We start from the raw sequence: 23,568 nt of genomic DNA, 5'->3' as shown, positions 1-23,568 counted from the left end.
GTACTGGTCCCGATATGTCCCAGTTAATTGTCCAAAATGTACTGGTCCCGATATGTCCCAGTTAACTGTCCAAAATGTACTGGTCCCGATATGTCCCAGTTAACTGTCCAAAATGTACTGGTCCCAATATGTCCCAGTTAACTGTCCAAAATGTACTGGTCCCAATATGTCCCAGTTAACTGTCCAAAATGTACTGGTCCCGATATGTCCCAGTTAACTGTCCAAAATGTACTGGTCCCGATATGTCCCAGTTAACTGTCCAAAATGTACTGGTCCCGATATGTCCCAGTTAATTGTCCAAAATGTACTGGTCCCGATATGTCCCAGTTAATTGTCCAAAATGTACTGGTCCCGATATGTCCCAGTTAACTGTCCAAAATGTACTAGTCCTGACATGTCCCAATTAACCAGAATCCACTGTATGTTCTTTGTTCATATATTGTTCTGTTCAGCTCCATGTCTTTTATAAGATATAAATACATTTAACTGCTTTACAATCTGTGTTTAATGGGAAGAAGAAAGCAGAAATGTTTGAAACCTTCCTTTGTGCTGTCACATCAATGCATAAATTTGTATGCACGGATCCACATCTCGCAAGTAGTCATGCTCTAGGGGTTAAATATTATATTATTTACTAATCCCGGCTCTTTATTATGAACATCAGAAACAGAAACATGAATAGACTACACAGTCCCTTGCTTCTGTTCTGCCAATATGATCATGACTGATCCTAAAATGGGACTTTAACAATCTCTCTTTTTTGTTTATTGTTTATTTAAATTAATTTCTGTAGTCCCCAGAGCAGTTCCAAGTGCAACTGATTAATTTAATGAAACACATATCTTAGTACAGTGAAAATTCCATTTAATGGCACTTAAGCTTCAGATAAAAATAATTAAAGAAATTCTGAAGGGAGTTAATGAAAACAAAAGCACCTGTATGGCATTTATACCTGTAGCTGACAATTGATAGATTATAAAGAATTTCAGCCGGCTTAATGAAGAATGTAACTAGCATTTAAATTTACTAGTGTTTCAATCCGACTGTTAGTGAATACATTCAGTTAAATTATTCCTTCTTTTTTTTTCAAATTAGTTTTATAAGATTTTTGCTGAACAATGCCAAGTTCTTTCTGATTTTCCCGGAATAAAGGAAAGCACATGTTGGGACAAAGATCACATTATCATCAGAAACATTAATATCGACGACAAACAACAACAAGACCCAGGCCGAAGAAGGTTCTGGCAAGTCAAACACTGAGCTGATAGAGTTGTCCCAGGAGCCAGGACTAGAATTGTTGCAAAAGGCTGAGCCTACTGCTGGGAGTTACTCTGAGACAGGAAGTGGGGTAGAAATGGCAGGAAGTGATGAAAAGGACTGAGGAGGTGAACAGGAGATAGTATTGGTTGATAGGAGCTGTATGGAATAAGGCTAATGGTAGATTTATAGGAAATGAGAAAATAAGCAGCTGATTGTGGATTGCAGTGGCTTATCATCCAGTGACAAAGGCAATAGACAGGATTTAAATGAATATAAGGAAGAGTTTGAGGTTTTGTTGAGTTTTAAATGTTGACATGTTTCTGATATTGATCTAATTAGATTATCTAATGATTTGAAAAAATCTAGGAGATATGGGTGTAAGAGATGGGGAGATCTTTAATGACAGTAAGCAATGTGAAAAAGCTATGGCGCAAAAGGCTGTGGGAGTAAGGAAACTAACACCAAGGAATTATAATATATTAAGGAAGCTCTGTATGTTCTCCCCGTGGATTGCATAGGTTTTCCCTGGGTGCTCCAGTTTCCTCCCACAGTCCAAAGATGTACCAGTTAGTAGGTTAATTGGTCATTATAAATTGTCCTGTGATTAGGTTAGATCTAAATCAAGATAGTAGGGAGTTGCTGAGCAGTGCGGCTTGAAGACTCTACTCGTGCTGAATCTCTAAATAAAATATTGAACAACAGCGGCTTTAGGGAGTAATCACAGAAGCGCCTCCAAATGTATCCCTGGACCATTAAAAATAATTTAGTAGGAGGTAAATTTATGGATGCTAAATGTTTAAAAGGATATCATGGCGAAGTAAAAATTGACAGCTTATTGGTGCTGATTAAATTTGATGGAAAAACAGTTGCCAGGTAGGTTTGATTTATGGTCTATAAGTTATATTGTTCAAGTTTATGTGCTGCCCCATTTGAGATGTTTTCAGTGCCAGAACTTTGGCCTTGTAGCAGCTGTGTATGAGGGTAAACAGCAGCGTGGCAGAGTAAATAAGGGCAAATAGTACATAAAATTCTATTGAACGAACAGCAAAGCAATTACTCCTTCAGGACCATGTGGATGTTTCTGTTCCACTTAAGTCTCCTCCCACCCCCACGTGACTCTATCATTAAGTTCTTCTATTTCCTCTTGTGTACATATTGATGCCCTTTAAAATATCTCCTCACAACCTTGTTGCGGTTTGGAGGCTGCATCCCTCAATGACCCAGAGACCTACGCTGGCTGGAGTCAGAGCTTTATGCTTTGGTTCTTGGTAGGGTCACCCATGTCAAACAGGTCAAAGGCTGAGGTCAGATTGAGAGTGCTAAACCAGTCGTCCAGGTTCGGGGGTTCAGCTCAGGGCTAACAACCCTGAGGGGTAAAACAAAGTTGTAACAGAAACAGTAACGAAAATGCCTTGAGTGCGATTGTATCCTCAAATCTTCACTGGGGACTTGCATGAATGACTTAGTGAAAGCCAAGAGGAAGCTACTGACATGATAAAGGAAGCTTTGAACACTGTCAGAGATGGTGGACCTCCATTGCAGCCCTAAACACCAGGGGCGTAATGCGCAGTAATTAAAACTATCTACACTTTAAAAAAGTAATTTAAAACCACAAGAAGTAATGATTCAGGAAGCATTCAAGAGTTAGACTGAAAGATGGAGTAAAATTGTTAAACCCATATCAACTGATCATTCATGATGTACACCAGAAATGTAATCTATTGTTCGAGCAGAGGCAAAGCCAAGCCTGAACCTATCCCCACAAAAGCCTGGAAAAAGCCTGACGTTTGATCGATTTAAGTGCTGGGCTGAAATGGAAATGTCAGGTACGGGCCAAAGCACAGCAGTGGGCTCCAGGCCCTGAGGGTGTCGAAGCGAAGGACCCAGGTCCTAAAGTGAGAACTTTAAAGTGAGGCCCCAACATCTGGCTGATTTAAATGCCAGACCAGATTGAAAAGGTGAGGGTGTCGGGAGTGGGTGCAAGTGGCAGGCTAGTTCCTCACTGCTCTGCAACGTTAACTCGACTCTGTGCTGAACTGAGGCTGTGGTCTGCTCTGGCTGCTTGCCTTACTTTGTGTCTGTAGACTCACTGTCATTCTCAAGGCTATTTACTTACTTTTATGGCGTACACAATTTTTTTTCTCTCTGCACATTGAGCGTGCAGTCTCTTTTGTTTTAAAGGGCTCTTTTGGGTTTCTTTGTATTGGCTTGTTTTGCAGCTGCCTATAAGGAGATGAATCTCGAAGTCATATAATGTAGACATAGCAACACACACAAAATGCTAGTGGAACGCAGCAAGCCAGGCAGCATCTATAGGGAGAAGCACTGTCGACGTTTCGGGCCGGGACCCTTCGTCAGGACATACTTTGTAGACATACTTTGATAGTACTTGAACTTTGGACCTTTGAATAATCAGCTTGTGATAAGTAATATTTAATACAAGGAAGAAAGGAAAAACAGAGTGAAAATATAAAAGATCACAACTTCTTTGAGTTAAGATGGATAATCTACAATTCCTATTGGGATATATGTAAGTAAGGTAACCAAGAAAAGAAAGCATTTCATTTTGTCAAGGTTGAGTGGTAGATTTTCCTACAAGTGAAACTCATAATCATAGAAAAGCAGAGCACAGATGCAGGTCCCTTCAGCCCATCTAGTCTGTGCCAAACCATGTAAGCTGCCTCGTCCTGCACCTGGACTGTAGTCCTCCACACCCCTTCCATCCATCTGTTAGCTTTCTTCTGGTCACAATGTGTAAATTGACTTCTGGTCATTTATCAGCTTAAAGTGTTTCACAAAAGGGTTAAATTATATGGATACTCAATATGATGTGCCTGACAATTAAAACCGCATCAGTCTTTCAATGTATATATTCCTTCAGAATTGAAACAGATCACCTATCAAATGTACGATTTTTCCAGCATGTTACTTCTGAAATGACTTAATTCAAGTCATCAAATCGATGTGACACTAATCTTTTAACACTGGCGGCTCTCTGTGATCACACAAAGAAGCATTACTCAAAACTACTGACACACAAAATTGTAGTGCAACAACATAAAATTTTAATTCCAACCAATAAAGTGAAAGTATGTCATAAATAAAATTAGCAACATATGAGATTATTCTGCAGTGAAAATATGAAAGGGTATTGCATTTTGATATAAATGTTAACAAAGACAGTTATTATAATGGAGTCTCCATGCTCTTTTGTCAAGGTCGGTCTCCTATTGTCATACCATACTAGCCTTCTGTTCATTATCACGTGTCCTGACTTTGAAGGGCCTCAAAGAAAAATGAAATACGACTTTCTCAGGGACAGACAGCAAGCTCACTTCTGTTATCAAATAGCACTGATAATAACTAATTCTTGAGCCCTGCTTCACCTTGAGATAGCTGGAATAATCCATTCAAACACATACAAAATGCTGAAGGAACTCAGCAGGTGAGGCAGCATCAATGAAACAGAGTGAACAGTCAATATTTTGGCCTAAAACAACCCCACCATAGATGCTGCCCCACCTGTTGAATTCCTCCAGCAGTTTTATTTATTGATTTATTGAGAAACAGCGCGGAGTTGGCCCTTCCGGCCAATTGAGCCACGCCACCTAGTCTCATTGCAGGATTTTTTACAAAGATCAATTAACCTACCAACCCGAATGCCTTTGGACTGTGTCACAGGAAGTCCTTAGAGGCAGTGGTGGGAATTGAACCCAGGTCGCTGATATGTAAAGTTTTGTACCTATGCTACCATGCTGCCTGACTCTGTAGGTTATGGAGAGGAGGCAAGAGATTAGAGCTGAGAGGGATAATAGGTCATCCATGATGAAATGGCAGAGCAAGTTCAATGAGCCAAATGGATGAAGTCTGCTCCTGCCTGACGGTGTGACTGGAATACTTGACCATTCGTTACAGCATTATTATAGAAGACAACTCATCTCCAAAGATAAACCCTTGTAATGTCATTTCAACTGCTTATTTCACTTCAATGCTCATGGGAGCGAAATCGTAATAGAAACAATGTAAGACTGCACCAACCTGGATATTCAACCAGTGTGCAAGGAACAACAAACTGTACAAATACAAAAAGAATGAAATAATAATAATAAATAAGTAAGCAGTCAATATCAAGAACAGATGAAGTCTTTCAATGTGAGCCCACTGGTTGTGCAAACATCTCAAGGGAGTGAAGTTATCCCATTTAGTTCAAGAGGCTGATAGTTGAGGGGTAACAACTGTTCCTGAAAATGTTAGGGTGAACCCTGAGGCTCCTGTGCCTTCTTCCTGATGGCAGCAGCAAGAACAGAGCATTCTTGAGAAAAAAGAAAACCTACAGCACAATACAGGCCCTTTGGCCCAAAAAGCTGTGCTGAACATGTCCTTACCTTAGAAATACCTATACCTTACACATAATCCTCTATTTTTCTAAGCTCCATGCACCTATCCAGGAGTTTCTTAAAAGACCCTATCGTATCCACCTCCACCACCGTCACCGGCATCCCGTTCAACACACTCAACCATTTCTGTGTAAAAAACTTACCCCTGATGTTTCCTCTGTACCTACTCCCCAGCACATTAAACCTGTGTCCTCTTCTGGCAACCATTTCAGCCCTGGGAAAAAGCCTCTGACTATCCACACGATCAATGCCTCTCATCATCTTATACACCTCTGTCAGGTCACCTCTCATCCTGCTTTGCTCCAAGGAGAAAAGGCCAAATTCACTCAACCTATTCTCATAAGGCATGCTCCCCAATCCTGGAAAAATCCTTGTAAATCTCCTCTGCACCCTTTCTATGGCTTCCACATCCTTCCTGTAGTGAGGTGACCAGAACTGAGCACAATACTCCAAGTGGGGTCTGACCAGAGTCCTATATAGCTGCAACATTAGCTCTTGGCTCCTAAATTCAATTCCACAACTGATGAAGGCCAATACACCATACGCCTTCTTAACCACAGAGTCAACCTGCGCAACTGCTTTGAGCGTCCCATGGACTCGGACCCCAAGATCCCTCTGATCCTCCACACTGACAAGAGTCTTACCATTGATACTATATTCTGCCATCATACTTGATCTACCAAAATGAACCACCTCACACTTATCTGGGTTGAACTTCTTCTGCCACTTCTCAGCCCAGTTTTGCATCCTATCAATGTCCCTCTGTAACCTTTGTTCATTTCTCAATACCAGATCAAGTACAACCTTTCCTCTTGTAGACTTATCCACATATTGTGTCAAGAAACCTTCCTGAACACACCTAAGAAACTCCACCCCATCTGAACACCTCACTCTTCGGAGATGCCAATCAATATTTGGGAAATTAAGATCTCCCACCACAACAAACCTTCAGAATGAAGTCTGATTCTCTTACAGTACTTTTGTTTATGACAGCTACTGGTAATTGAATTCATATCTTGTCAAATTTTCAAATAATTTTCCCCACAACATACAACCTGAACTCACTTTAAGCTGCTTTTGTAATGCATTTTCACTATTTTTATTCTTACCAATATCAGTGACTGAGAAGATTTATTTTATGAACGACATTTCCCATTGAACAGACTTAGTAAATTTATCACATTTATGTTGAGGGTCACTGCTGCTTTTGATGAAGTCAGTATGCAGTCATCATTAAAACAAATGTATTTTTATATAATTCTGTATATAACAAATTGTTCTGTGGACTCATAGCCTTTCCAACCAACAGTTGGAAATAGGATTATCCTGAACCTGGGTTTAAATTTTTAAAACTTCTGGAAATTAATCAATATTCATTAACTGAACTTCCTCACAGTGAAGCTCAGTGAAACCTTTATGCATGGCATGTTGTTGAAAGTCTAAGATGGAAACCCTTCTCAAGGTCATTTGGGAACTAACTGAACAGGTAATCAATCAATTGTTTAATTCTTTAACTAATTAGATAAGAATCCTGTGTAATGAACAGCAAAAGATCAGAACAAGAAAATGAGTTTGTGTGATGATTTCAATGTGGAATCAAGTACAGAAAATATAACATAGTGAGGTTAGAAAGGCTGGGCAGAAAGGACTGAGATGCAAGCAGAATGTTAAGCCACCTCACTTTTAAACGAAAAGCATCAAAATTTAAAGTTCAAAGTAAATATATTATCAAGGGAAATATACAAATCTAAGAATCATTTTCTCGTGGACATACTTAATAAATCCATAATCAAATCAATGAAAATCCGCACCAACTTGGGCATTCAATCAGTGTGCAAAGGACAACAAAATGTGCAAATAAAAAATAAGGAAATAATATTAATAAATAAATGAACAATAAACATTGAGAACTTGTGATGAAGAGTTCTCGAAAGTAAGTCTATAGGTTCTGGGAATATTTCAATATTAGGGCAAGTGAAGTTATTGCCTTATCAATAACTGTTACTAGTGTTTTGCTCATATTTAAAATCTAGTTTTTATATTCTACAGGTTGACATTCATTAATTAATAATTTGTGACATCCTTAAAATAAAAATTTGATCTTGAAATAAAATTTTAATTTCCTGTGACAGCTCTAATTCGTACTTACAGTAAAATTACAGGAACATCATATTTTTGGTGACAGTTAATAATAGAATAACATGCTTCTAATAATTCCGTATCCATAATTAAGAACAAGTACGCCTTCCTCGGAAGTTATTGTGGAATCTGTACTTAACAAACAGTGAAAGTTTGTACAATTGCTGATATTTCATGTTTCCCAGAATCTTTCAGCTATGGTCTTCAAGAAAAAACAAGAATTTGATAATAATGTCTATAGAAGGTTGTCAGTTTGACTCTTGTGCTTGAACTGCAGTCACTAATTTGGTAACATAACCATTCACCTATCATCCTCATATTCTGTCTCCTATCATGATGCTGACTTGATTGGTTCATAAATCCCTGGACATGTTCAAATCTACTTCAGTAGTACAATGCAATATGCAAAAAAAAATAGAAATAAAATGTGGTGAGGTAGTGGTCATGGGTTCAATGTCCATCCAGAAATCAGATGCCAGAGGAGAAGAAGCTATTCCAGATTCATTGAGTGTGCGCCTTCAGGGTTCAGTATCTCCTTCTTAATGGTAGAAATGAAAAGAGGGCATGTCCTAAGTTGTGGGAGTCCTTAAGGGTGGATGCTGCCTTTTTGAGTCACTGCTCATTAAAGATGTCCTGGATACTATAGGGGCCAGTGACCATGATGAAGCTGACTAATTTTACTACTCTCTTGCAGCTTACTTGGATCCCGTACAGTAGAGCTCCCTCCACCCCCCAACTATACCGAACGGTGTTAATGTTTTCTACGGTACATCTATAAAAATTTATGAGTGTCTTTGGTGACCTTTCAAATCTGGTCAAACTCCTAACGAAATATAGCTGTGGTTTTGCTTTCTTTATAGCTGCATTGATATGATGGGACCAGATTAGGTCCTCAGAAATATTTACAGGAACTTGAAATGGCTCACTCTTTGCACTTTAATCCCTCTATGAGAACTGGTGTATGATCCTTTTCAAAAGTCCACAATCAGCTCTTTGTTCTTACTGACATCGTGTCAAGGTTGTTGCTTCCATTAGCTATCCAATGAACCTAAGTTGCCACACCTTTCTCCAGTGAGTTATTAAACAAGTGTAGTGATACCTTTGTTATCTCTTCCCTGGATTCATAGTGACAATAACATTGCAAGATGTAGACTTATGACTATGCCATTTTTGCCTGGTTATATCAAGAATACATTTCACACCACAAAGGAGTAGAGGTTGATATGGCAACAGTGGCTTAAAAATTATATGGAATTTTCCATACATACAGAGAGGGCTCTATTAGCAGATTAAAGCTGAGGGGAAATGTTTGAGGTCCTAAAAGTATAAAATTAATTTAACAGGTGTACTAAGAAGTGTGAAGTCCACATTAATAACTTTACACACTGAAGGCTTTGCATATTTTCTTCTAGTATTAACATATGCAGATAGTGCGTTATCAACATTGATTAGAGATTAGAAGGAAACTTAAATTTCCAACCTAAAGAATATTATTCAATTTTAAACACAAATGCATAAGGTTTTTAACATATTCATATTGCATTTGTAATTTTTCAAATTGTGTATATTTATGTATGTATTTATTTATTTTTATTTAGATACAGTGTAGATTAGGTCCATCCGGCCCTTGGAACTACGCCATCCAGCAATCACCTGATTTAATGCCAGCTTGATCATGGGACAATTTAAATGACCAATTAACCTAACAACCAGGAGAAAACCCAGAGCACTCAGAAGAAACAGATGCAGAACATATAAACTCATACAGTCAGTGGCAGGAATTGAACCCTGGTTGCTGGTAAAGCATTGTACTAACCAATACACTACTGTGGCCCCCCGGTTAATTCTTTCGCTTGTTCACGTGTCATTCCTCTGCACAGTAATTCAGCTGTGTTCCTGAGAAAGGGGTACAACAGACAATTTAAAGAATGAAACAGTGAATATCAAAATGTATCATTTTCTCCGCCATCCTTGATTTGCCGGTTGTTGAACACAGTTCATGTAAAGAAATGTGAAAGAAAGAATTTAGGAAGGTATTCAGGTTGGAGCTGTGTTTTCAAGTTAAATTGTATCACAGCCCAGTGTCTGTAACCCAATCATAAATTATCTCAAATTCCAGTGGCAACTTTATTAGCACACCAGAATACCTGCTCATTAATGCAAATATCAGCCAAGCATGTGGTAGCAACTCAATGCATAAAAGCATGCAGACATGGTCATTGTAGTTTAGACCTAACATTAGAATGGGGAGGAAATGTGATCTGAGTGACTTTGACTGTGGAATATTTGTTGGTGCTAGATGGGGTGGTTTGAGGATCTCAGAAGCTGCTGATCTTCTGGGATTTTCACACTCAACAGTCTCGAGAGATTATACGTTCTCTGGTGTAAAAAAAATTTTAAGGTAAACACACCTTGTTAATGAGAGAGGTCAGAGGAGAATGGCCAGAGTTATTCAAGCTGACAGGAATGAGACAGTAACTCAAATAACCACATGTTACAACAGTGGTGCACAGAAGAGCATCTCTGAACACACAGCACATTGAACCTTCAAATGGATGGACTACAGCAACAGAAGACCATAAACATACTCTCGGTGTCCACTTTTTTTAGGCGCAGGAGCTACCTTATAAAAAGGCTCTGAGTGTATTTGCCAAAACATTTAACCATGCCCAATATACTACGTATTCCAATAAATACTGAAGAAATACTCTCAGAGAATGGAGTAAGAAAACAAGCATTTGCCATGTTCAATCATTGTAGCTAAATATATTTAAATAAGTGTGAGTGGTGGTGGGATGGAGGAGTGGGAATGGGAGACACATACTGGCTGCTCCTCTATGACATTGAAGAAATCTTCTATATTTAATTATAATATAAAGTGCTCCATCTGGTGACATTGCAATTGAAAGTTAGCAATCAGCTTACGTAAGAAAAAGAAATGGAAGTCAATAAACCTGGACAGTTCTCTTTCCTCCTGTAGCTAATAACTAAATTACAAAAACACAATTATGGGTGGCATGGTGGAGATACATCTCCTCCAAAGGAGATGCAAGTGCACCTTGCCTCCACTAGCCTGCAGGTCACCCTTCCACAAAGTGTAGCATCAACTTAGCCCCAACGATCAGGGTCACATGAAGTCATGGGAGCCAGTAGTGCGTATTACAAGTCATTGTTATGTGATCACTGACACCAGGCAGGCAATCTCTGAAGAGTATTGATAATGGCAGGGGTCACCCATCTTGTAAAGACACTGTCCAGAAGGTGGCAATGGAAAACCATTTCTGTAGAAAAATTTGTAAGCACAATCATGGTTCAAGGAAAGCCAATACCGCCCGTGTCATGCGACATGGCACATAATGTTATTGATAACCACATAATTGACATAGTTTTCTACTTTAGAAGAATACAAAAATTACCATAGAGGGTTATTGTTAAACCCAGAATCTGAGCTGTGATGCAGCAATTTGGGATCCAGCTACATACACATGGTTCTGTGTAATGAAGAAAACACATTCAGGCCTTAGGGGATCAGTTGGACATTGTGAATAGTTAATATGTAGAAATCGTCTTGAAAATTTTTAAGAAAAAATATATCTATTGCTTCTCTCTCAGAATGGCAAGTATTTATAAATTGGGAAGGTAACGTGACATGTTCACTGACATGAAAATGCAAATATGAACCAGTGATGCAGCTTAGTCTGAACATGTTGATTGCAAACCACTATCACCAGTTTGACACTGACAATGAGTGTGATTATAGAAAATACATGCTCACAGAAGTCCTTAGCATCTAGGCCAGCAATACCCAGAATGGAGTTGTAGTTGTACAAGGAAGAAGGAAAGATCTAAATCTAGAATACAGTGGAAGAAGGAGGTCTGAAGATGAGGAATTCTGAAAATACTCAGTAAGTCAGGTGGTGTTTGTGAAGAGAGAAGTAATGCCAAGGATTCACATCATTAATTCCTTATGAATCCTAACTTTAGATCATTTGACTGAAAAATTCATTTTGTTTTTACCTCCACAGAAAATACCAGAAGATCACAAGATAGTGGAGCAGAATTAGATCATTTAGCCCATTGAGCCTGTTCCACTATTTCATCATGGCTGATTCATTTCCCTCCCAGCCCCAATCTCCTGCCCTCTCTCTGCATTCCTTCATGCCTTGACCAAAATAGAATCTATCAACCTCTGCATTAAATATATGAAAAAACTTGGCCTCTACAACTGCCTGTGGCAATGAATTCCACAGATTCACCATTCTCTGGCTAAAGATAATTCTCCTCATCTCTGCTCTAAAAGGACACCTCACTATTCTGAGGATATGGCATCTGGCCCTAGATTCCACCATAGGAAACATCTTCTTCACACCCATTCTTTCAAGGCCTTTCATTATCTGATAGGTTTCAATCAGGTCACTCCTCAATCTCCTGAAATATAGATAATATAGGCCCAGAGTCATCAAACGCTCCTCATATCACAATCCATTCAATCCTAGAATCATTTTGACAACTTAATTTTGAACCCTCTCCAGTTCCAGTACATTCAAAACTGTTCACAATAGTCCACAGGAGGCCTCACCAGTGCTTTATAAAGCCTCAACATTACATCCTTATTTTTATACTCCAGTCCCCTTGAAATGACCACTACTATCACATTTACCTTCCTCACCACCAACCAACCTGAAAATTAGGATTTGGGAATCCTGTACAAGAACTCCCAAGTCCCTTTACTCCTCAGATTTTTCAATTTTCTCTCCATTTAAAAAAAAATAATCTACCCTTCCATTTCTTGTGCATGACCATATACTTCCCGACACTGTATTCCATCTGCCACCTCTCTGCCCATTCTCCTAATTTATCTAAGTCCTTCTGTACCCTTTCTACTTATTCAAAACTACTTGCCCCACACCTATCTTTGTGTCATCTGAAAACATTGCAACAAAGGCATCAACTCCGTTATCTAAATCATTGACACATAACGTAAATAGAACTGGTTCCAAAACAGGCCCCAGTGGAACACCACTTGTGAGAAAAGGGTCCCCTTATTCTCTCCCAGTCGTTGACTCCTGCCAATCAGCCACTTCTTTATCCATGCTAGAGTCTTTCCTGTAATACTATGGGCTCTTAACTTGTTAAGCAGCCTCATGTATGGCTTCTTGTCAAAGGCCTTCTGAAAATCTAAGTACACAACATCCACTGATTCTCCTTTGTCCATCCTGATTATTATTTCTTTGAAGAACTTCAACAAATTTTTCAGGTAATATTTCCTTTGAGGAAATCATGCTGAGTACAGCCTATCTTATCATGTGCTTCCAAGTACCCCGAAACCACATCCTTAACAATTGAATCCATAATCTTCCCAACCACTGAGATTAGACTAACTAGCCTATAACTCGCTTTCCTCTGCCTCTCTACCTTCTTGAAGAGTGGCATGGCTGATGCAATTTCCCAGTCTTTCAGAACCATTCCAGAATCTAGTGATTCTTGAAATATCATTACTAATGTCTTCACAATCTCTTCAGCCACCTCTTTCAGAGCCATGCAGTGTACACTACCTAGTGCAGGTGACATATCTACCTTCAGACCTTTCAGTTTCTCAAGATCATTCTCCGTAGTAATGAAACTTCACACTCTTCTGACCCCTGACACTGTCAAACTTCCACAATATTGCTAGTGTTTTCCACAGTGAAGACTGATGCAAAATACTTATTCAGTTCCTCTGCCATTTTGTTGGCTACCATTACTACCTCTCCAGCATCGTTTTCCAGTGGTCAAGTATCCACTCTCACCTTTCTTTTACACTTCATGTATCTGAACAAACTTTTGGTATCCTCTGTAATATTATTAGCTTGCTTATCTTCATGTTCTTTTTAATCTTTATGACTCTTTAGTTGCCTTCTGTTGGTTTTTAAAAGCTTCCCAATCCTCTAACTTCTCACTAATTTTTGCTCTATTATATGCCCTCTCTTTGGCTTTTATGTTGGCTTTGACTTCTCTTATCAGCCATGATTGAATCATTCTACCTTTAGAATACTTCTTCCTCTTTAGGATGTATATATCCTCTGTAATTCCCTTTACTCCACTGTGATACTGATACATCTGCCTTTAGCTTCTCCTTCTCAAATTTCAGGGTGAATTATATCAGAAGCTGCCTAACCTTGAATATTTCCAAGACATATTGTTTGCTTTTCAAATTTCTAGCATCAGCATTTTAAATATTTTTCAGCAATATCAAAGAAGTAGATGTATTAATATTAATGGAAAATTCTTAAGTAGCAGAGAAAGACTACTACTTACAAAATAACCCAACAACAGTGTAGCCCTGAGTTTTACATGACCTGGCATACTTACCAACATACTGATGATAGATTATTTTGGAAATACTCTAACTTTACAGATGAATTTATTTATTTGTTTCTCGATACTTCATAACCTTAACTGTGTTGTGACGAATTTGTCAACTGGAATTAATCATTATAATTAACTAACAGTTGCTGGCTCGGTAGCGTAGAGGTCAGCTCAACACTTTACAGTACAGGTGATCCGGGTTCAATTCCCTCTACTGCCTGTAAGGAGTTTGTATGTTTTCCCAGTGACTGTGTGGGATTCCTCCAGGTGCTCTGGTTTCCTCCCACAGTCCAAAGACCTACCAGTTGGTGTGCTAACTGGTGACTGTAAATTTCCCATGATTAGGCTTGGATTAAATTGGGGTTGTTGGACAGTGCGGCTCGAAGGACTGGAATGGCCTATTCCATTCTGTATCTCGATAAATAAATTCAGCCTCACTATTTCTCAGAAAGCAGAACCCTGAGACTTACTGAGTAACAGATTTCAGCCCGCCTGTACTCTGCTTCAATCCAGAATCTGCTTAAACGTGGATTTCAACTTGCTAGAATTCTCCAAACTTATGCCAGTCTGGTCATAACCTTGGACTTCCCATGCTTGAAAGCTATTAATCAGCAGTTTAATATATTCTCTAGTATGTTTAGATTACATTTCTTCTGCTGTTTTTCTTTTTACAATCCATTTTCTGATACAAAAAAAACCTAGAAAAGAGGCGTACCACTTAAATGCCAGAAAATGAAAAGGGTTGGTGTTCAGAAAACATAGCTTCCCTGCATGTCAATCACAGAAAGGTAACGTATAGGTAGAGTGAGTTCTTCGGGAGGCAGGTGGAATATTTCTGTTCATTACAAGACAATTTGAGTACAAGGATATAAGGCCTGGGTGAGACTACAGATGAAATATTTTGCCCAGGTGTATCCCTTTCAATGACCGGTTAAAAAATTAACTGAGGCAAATTTGTATGTAGCACATTTGCAGTCTACCTGGCATCAATTTCAGTGCCCCCATTCAACCTAATTCTATTGGCCATGCTTCATCATTCCTGTTATTTTCTCTGTGTACCACATTTTATTCAGTCTGAATTAGCATCAACTGAATTAATGAGATCCAGATGGAGACCATTCAAACACCATGTTTGTGCCAGCAATCCATAGAGTCCTATTTTATCTTTTCCTGAGTCTCTACAAACCAGTTTCCCTCCTGTGCCTATTGGTGCCAATGACCACAACCAATAACAAATAAAAAGCTGGGATAGCAGAACAAATCAATGTGTAGCTGGAGTGATGGCCATAGATTTCAAAGTTCAAAGTGAAATTTATTGTTGATGTACTTACGTATATGTAAATATATACTATTTGAGGTTCATTTTCTTGCAAATATTTACAGGAATATAAAGAAATACAATAACAAAAACTATGCATAACCAAAGACTGATAAACAAGAAATGTGAGAAAGGAAACAAATTGGGCAAACAAAAAGAACATGAGTTGCAAAGTGTTCTTGAAAGTGAATGTGAAGTTTGTAGAATCAGTTTGGATTTCAGGTGAATGAAGTTGTCCAAGGAGCCAGATTGTTGTAAGGTATAGCTGCTCCTGAAGCTTTGGTTTAGGACTTCAGGCTTCTCTACCTCCTGTCCGATAATAGGAGAACATGATATTCTCAGTGGTGTGGAGGCTTTTGCCTGTGATGGACTGGGCTGTAACTACCACTTGAGTATTTGTTTTCTGTTCCTGGGGATTGATGTTTCCATACCAGACCATGATTCAACCAGTTGTACATCTATGGAAGTATGCCAAAGTTTTTAGTGACATGCCAAATCGGTGTAAACTTCAAACAAAGTAGAGTTGCTATTGTACCACGTACGTGCTGGTCCCAGGACAGATCTTCTGATATGATAATGCCAAGGAACTTAATGTTGTTGAATCTCTCCACCTCCAATTCCCTAGTGAGGATTGACTCATGGACCTCTAGCTTCTTCTGCCTGTAGTCTATAAACAGCTGGCATTGAGTGAGATGTTGTGGTTCCACAACATCTGATTTTTAATCTCCCTCGTATTTGCATATTTGTCACCATCTTTCGTTCGGCTATCAACAGTAGTGTTATTGTCAGCAGTCTTAAATATGACATTGGAGCTGTACCAAGCCACACAATCATAGATATAAAGTGAATAAAGCCGACAGGAACCACATGGCCTGCAGTACAGCTGTGCCAGTGGTGAGTGTGAAGAAGACGTTGTTGCCAATGCCCCGGTGAGGAAGCTGGGGATCCAGTTACACAGGGAGGTATCAAGACCCAGGTTTTGGAGCTTAGTGATGAGTTTCAAAGGGATAAAAGCATTGAATGCTGAACTGTAACCAATGATAACCATCCTGATGCATGCATTTGAATTGTCCTGATGTTCCAGAGATGACCAATGAAATGGCATCTACTGTTGACTTGCTGTAACTAGACAGATTGGAAGGAAGCCAGGTCACTCCACAGGCAGGAGTTGATCTACTTCATGGTCAATCTCTCGAAACACTTCATCACAGTAGATGTAAATACTACTGGATGCCTATCAATGAGGCAGGTTGCCACATTCTTCTAGGGCACTGATATCATTGAAATATCAGTGACCTAGAACAGGTCCTTCTGGCTCAGTAAGCTGTACCACCCAGCAAACCCCTACTTAACAACAGCCAAACTGCAGGGCCACTAATAATGACCAACTAACATTCTAACCAATATGTTTTAGGACGTGGAAGGAAGCTGGAGCACCTGAAGGAAACACATGGTTTACAGAGGGGAATGTACAAACTCCTTACACCTGGCACTGGAATTGAACTCTGAATTCTGCAATGTAGCATCACACCTACAAGCATGGAGTCACCTCTGGTGGAAGAATCTCTAAAAATAACCAAAAATAGAGTAAACTGAAATTAAAAAGTCATAAAGTTTTTATAATTTTGTACAAAGACAAGAGCAGGTGATTTTATTTTTATTTTATTTAATGATACAGTGTGGTGTAAGCCATTCTGGCCTTTTGAGTCACTGTCCAGCAACTCCCGATAAACACAATTAACCTTAACTTCATCATGAAGCAATTCACAATGACCAATTAACCTACTTGGTCCATGTTAGGATGTGGGAGGAAACTGGAGCACTGATCAAAACCCAGGCATTCCACAGGGAGGACATACAGAGACTCATAGAAACAAAGAAACATAGAAAACCTACAGCACAATACAGGCCCTTCAACCCACAAAGTTGTGCTGAATATGTCCCTACCTTAGAAATTACTAGGGTTACCTATAGCCCTCTATTTCACTAAGCTCCATGTACCTATCTAAAAGTCTCTTAAAAGACCCTATTGTATCCGCCTCCACCACTGGTGCTGGCAGCCCATTCCACGCACTCACCACTCTCTGAGTGAAAGACTTACCCCTGACAACTCCTCTGTACCTACTTCCAAGCACCGTAAAACTATGGCCTCTTGCGGCAATCATTTCAGCCCTGGGGAAAAGCCTCTGACTATCCACACGATCAATGCCTGTCATCATCTTATACACTTCTATCAGGTCACCTCCTTCACTCCAAGGAGAAAAGGCCGAGTTCACTCAACCTATTCTCATAAGGCATGCTCCCCAATCCAGGCAACATCCTTGTAAATCTCCTCTGCACCCTTTCTATGGCTTCACATCCTTCCTGTAGTGAGGTGACCAGAACTAATCACAGTACTCCAAATGGGGTCTGACCAGGGTACTATATAGCTGCAACATTACCTCTCGGCTCCTAAATTCAATTCCATGATTGATAAAGGCCAATACGCCATATGCCCTCCTAACCACAGAGTCAACCTGCGCAGCTGCTTTGAGTGTCCTAAGGACTCGGAACCCAAGATCCCTCTGATCCCCCACACTGCCAAGAGTCTTATCAGTATAGCTATATTCTGCCGTCATATTTGACCTACCAAAATAAACCACTTCACACTTATCTGGGTTGAATTCCATCTGCCACTTCTCAGCCCAATTTTGCATCATATCAATGTTCAACTGTAACCTCTGACAGCCCTCCACACTATCCACAACACCTCCAACCTTTGTGTCATCAGCAAACTTACTAACCCATCTCTCCACTTCATCATCCAGGTCATTTATAAACACCACAAAGAGTAAGGGTCCCAGAACAGATCGCTGAGGCACTCCACTGGTGACCAACCTCCATGAAGAATAAGACCCGTCTGCAACCACTCTTTGCCTTCTGTGGGCAAGCCAGTTCTAGATCCACAAAGCAATGTCCCCTTGGATTCCATGCCTCCTTACTTTCTCAATAAGCCTTGCACCTTATCAAATGGCTTGCTGAAATCCATATACACTACATCTACTGCTCTTCCTTCATCAAGGTGTTTAGCCACATCCTCAAAAAATTCAATCAGGTTCATAAGGCACAACCTGCCCTTTACAAAGCCATGCTGACTACTCCCAATCATATTATACCTCTACAGACGTTCGTAAATCCTGCCTCTCAGGATCTTCTCCATCAGCTTACCAACGACAGGTAAGACCCACTGGTCTATCATTTCCTGGGCTATCTCTACTCTGTTACTTGAATATAGGAGCAACCACAACCCTCCAATCCTCCGGAACCTCTCCTGCCCCATTAATGATGTAAAGATCATCGCCAGAGGCTCAGCAATCTCCTCCCTCAACTCTCACAGTAGCCCGGGGTACATTTTGTCTGGTCCCAGCGACTTATCCAACTTGATGCTTTCCAAAAGCTCCAGCACAACCTCTTTCTTAATATCTACATGCTCAAGCTTTTCAGTCTGCTGCAAGTCATCACTACAATCACTAAGATCCTTTTCCGTAATGAATACTGAAGCAAAGTATTCATTGAGTAGCTCTGCTATTTCCTCAGGTTCCTTACACACTTTCCCACTGTCACCTTTGTTAGGTCCTATTCTCTCACGTCTTATCCTCTTACTCTTCACATACTTGTAGAATGCCTTGGGGTTTTCCTTAATTCTGCCCACCAAGGCCTTCTCATGGCCCCTTCTGGCTCTCCTAATTTCCTTCTTAAGCTCCTTCCTAGTAACCTTATAATCTTCTAGATCTCTAACATTACCTACCTCTCTGAACCTTTTGTAAGTTTTTCTTTTCTTCTTGATCAGATTTATTACAGCCTTTGTATACCATGGTTCCTGTACCCTGCCATAACTTCCCTGTCTCATTGGAACGTACCTGTACAGAGCTCTTCACAAATATCCCCTGAATATTTGCCACATGTGCCACGCTCCTTACAGAATGGCATCAGAATTAAACTCAGTCTCAGTAACTCTATTGTGTGGTATACCTCAGTGTTGTTGGGCTAGACAACAGGTGATTGAAGGTGGGGGAGGGGTGTGGGGTTTGCAGTTGCTTGTGCTTTTGGCAGAGAAATGGGAACCTGAGTTATGAGTCAGGCGGCAGAAAAGTGAAGCTGAAACTGAAAATTAGTAGTGGGCAAGTATGAAAAAGGGTCAGACTGCAGAAAACATTAAATGTATATCAGGTAATAGTAAGCATGTTAAACTGTAATGCATAATTGGCATCAACTATACCTTTGCTACAAAGAGACAACTGAAAAAGTGATCAATCTGTCATTCTATGAATGAAATAACAACCCCATTTGAAGTGGTGCAATAGGTTGTACTGATGCCCCAGAGCCTGAGCAACCTAATTTCAATCCTGATTTTAGGTGCACTGTTTGTGGAGTTGACACGCTTTTGCTGTGTTCATGTGATTTTATCCTGCTTGATTCAGTTTCCCTGCAAACCCAAAGACATGCTGAATCAGAAGGGAAGAACTGAGTTTGTGGGAGACAAAGGGTTAAAGAGACACATGTCAGGGCTGTGTGGGATTGTTTAATAACTTTTAAATCAGAAATCTAAACAGAATGAGCAACATCTGGGATTTGAGAGCTTTCAGCAGAAACAAGGTGACCAAATAGATGTTAAAGAAAAATAAAGTCTTCAGCATCCTAGGTTTTTGATATGGTGTCAGATGATATGCCCTTCCACAGAGCCCTGATCTCAACATCATCGAGACTTCTGGGATCACCTGGAGAGGCAGAAGCAAGCGAGACAGGCAAAGTCTGCAGAAGAACGGTGGGACAACCTACCAGCTAATTTTCTTATAAAACTGCACAACAGTGTACCTAAGAGAATTGATGCAGTTTTAAAGGCAAAGGTGGTCACACCAAATATTGATTTGAATTCAGTTTTCACTGTTTACTGCTCTTTATACTAAATGTTTTGATATTTAGGAAGTTTTAATTTCATTATTTTAAAAGCATCTTCGCTTTACAATATTTTTACATCTATCTAAAATTTGCACAGTACTCTAAAATAAAATATGACATCAAATTAGCACAAAATATTTATGTGGAATTTAATGGCTTCATATTTAATACAATTTATTTTGATGCCCTCCATTAATTGGGGCCGACCATGGATGTTGCATCTCAGATGTCTATACAAGCCACCATAGTACGATACGGAGAGCAAGCTGTTGCCCATGTAGCAAACTCCATGCAGCTGATGAATCTAAAGGAATGGTAGAGACTGATATAGTTTGGCACCAGTGGCGCTGCTGGAGTTGCCAGTCAGCATTTAGCTCAACATAGCACTGCCTCAGCGATGCCAGCGCTGCATTTTCCCCTCAGGATTTACTCCCAAAGCCTTCTCTATATGGGGGTTTGTCCATGAGGCAGTGGAGGTTTGAAATCGTACGTTTTCTTCTCCTAGATGAGCTGCCAGCTATGGCTGATGAGCTCAATATTCCTGAAGCAACTAGTTTTAAGGCACCAGTAACCCACCTTTTCCTCTTCTCCTGTCAGTAGAAACCACGTGTCAGTAGTAAAGGCCAGGAGCTGGACTTAGTTGTCAGAGGCTATTTGAGATGAATGTTATTAGGAGAATTTAATAGGCAGTAGGGGTTTATCCCCATTACTTCTGGCTATAACAACCTCAAAGTTGTTATATTTATTGATTGAGATACAGCACAGAATAGGCCCTTCCGGCCCTTCGAGCTGTGCTGCCCACCAATCCTCCGATTTAATCTTAGCCTAATCACAGAGCAATTTACAATCACCAATTCACCTGCTAACCGGCATGTCTTTGGACTGTGCGAGGAAACAGATGCGCCCAGAGAAAGCTGATGCGGTCCTGGGGACAAAATACAAACTCTTTTCAGGCATCGGTGGGAATTGAAGCTGTACTGCAGGTACTGTAGAGTGTTGTGCTAATGACTAGGTTACCCAGCCACACTACTGTACCACTCAAGTCTACTTCAGCCAGTCAGGCTCTTAATTCAGCTCTTCAAATTTCCCCATGCCTCATGCAAGTTAGTGCATTGACTTTCCTAAATGAACTCTAGATCCATTCACTGCCTCCACAGTTTGTAATATTTCAAACCCGACTCTGACATGAAATCTCAAGAACGAGAAGTTGACCCTTTTAGAATTTGGCAACACTTCTTGGATCAGCAGGTTTTGTTAGAACTGTTGCGATTAAAACAGAACATAAAACATAGAAATCTAGAGCACATTACAGGTCCTTCGGCCCACAATGTTGTGCCGACCATGAAACCTACTCTAGAAACTGCCTAGGATTTCCCTAGCACTTAGCCCTCTACTTCTCTAAGCTCCATGTACCTACCTAAGTCACTTAAAAGACCCTGTTGCATCCACCTCTACCACCTTTGGTGGCAGTACATTCCACGCACCCACCACTCTCTGTGTGGAAAATCCCCTGACATCCCCTCTGTGCCTACTTCCAAATGTTTTAAAACTATGCCCCCTCATGTTAGCCATTTCAGTCCTGGGAAAAAAACCTTTGGCTATTCGCACGATCAATGCCTCAAATCTTCGGCAAGATTTTAAAGAGGCTAAATACAGCTTCTTGCATTTTTCTTGGAATTGTCATGATGTCAAGATCACATGTCTCTGGATAGTTGGACTCCACACCGCGATTCAGAGAGCAGCCCTTTGGGCCACAGGAAGTAGAAGCTGTTAAGAAGGATCCTGGTAATGGCTTTCCCTGTAGTGGTCCCCTCTCTCGTTACCAAGTCTCCTTTCGTGAAGAGAGTCACAATTAAAGCATCTCTGAGGCCATCTAGAACACCCTTTTCTTACCATATGTGAGGAATGTTGCTGTGTAGTTGTAATTGAAGCTGCATATCACAGAGGTTTATAACTTCAGTGAAGACAATGTCTGCTCCTAAGTACATCATTTTTTCATTAAGTCTTTTTGGCTAAGTAGTGGTGGTAAGGTTCCGGACTGGCAATAAGGCTTAGCCAAGATAGACTGCTGTGTAAACGAGTCAAGTATACTGACATCAAAGATGCCTTCAGAATGTCCCTTTCAATGGGTATTGACTCACTCTTGGTCATACATTAGTTTCAATATTTTCTGTCCATGGGGTGTTTGAGTGTTGGGATTGCAGGTAACCTTTAATACTGGTGATGAACCCTTCACTGGTCATGCGTGTAGGCAAGGTACTGGGTCTCCTGAACTCTAGGCTTCAGATAACAGAATTTCTTCTGAAACTTTGCCATCAGTAAAAGTGTTTATTTCCCCTCTGGAGTTCCAATCTAGAAATAACTAGTGAATTAGCTCCATGATTTTACAGTCATTCTCACCTAATCAATGTGTTTCTTCTTGCTGGAGAAGCATTGACAAGGCTTTCACAAAGCCTCCAAAATGATGGGCCAAATATCAGTGCCTTGTATTGAGACTCAGTCCATTACATTGCATAGGCTATATTATTCATTTGCCCAGTGCCAGACACTCAAAACAGACATTATTCTCCTTGCGTAGTCACAGGGAAAAAATAGCAGCAGAGAACAGAAAAGATTCAACAATGCACTCAAACCCTTCTGGAAGAAATGCAAATCCACTGACTCCTGTAAATCTTAGTCAAAGCAGGATTATTCAGAAAGTTAACTCTGCAATGCTCAGCTCCACAAAGAATGATCATCGCTTTGTTGCCAAATTGTTCAAATCAGCCTTCTTTCAACTTTCTAAAATACTCTTTAATATGTCTTTTAAAGTTCACAAGAGCTACTACGGTAAATTGGAATCATATTTACCTTCTAATTTTATTATAAATTTAATACACTGAAACTCAAGCAGATAAATTCTATTGTTCTTGGTGAATTTATAAACTTCATTCAAAAGAGTATGTTTTCTTCCTTACTGATCCATCAATCTCATTCCTAAATACCCTTTTCACTTTCACACTTTTATGATGTTTACAATCTTTCAAGCTAACTGTCAAACTCATCTGAAAATTTATTGAGAGAATAATCATCTTATATTATATTCTTTACATTTATAAATACTGCTCTCCCCTGTCTTTCTGAAACTTTGAAGCCCCATAACAGAATGAGGTTATTGCTTTTGCTTTC

The sequence above is a fragment of the Hypanus sabinus genome, chromosome 4, assembly GCF_030144855.1.
Source record: "Hypanus sabinus isolate sHypSab1 chromosome 4, sHypSab1.hap1, whole genome shotgun sequence".
Lineage (NCBI taxonomy): Eukaryota > Metazoa > Chordata > Chondrichthyes > Myliobatiformes > Dasyatidae > Hypanus > Hypanus sabinus.
This window is presented reverse-complemented; position numbering follows the sequence as displayed.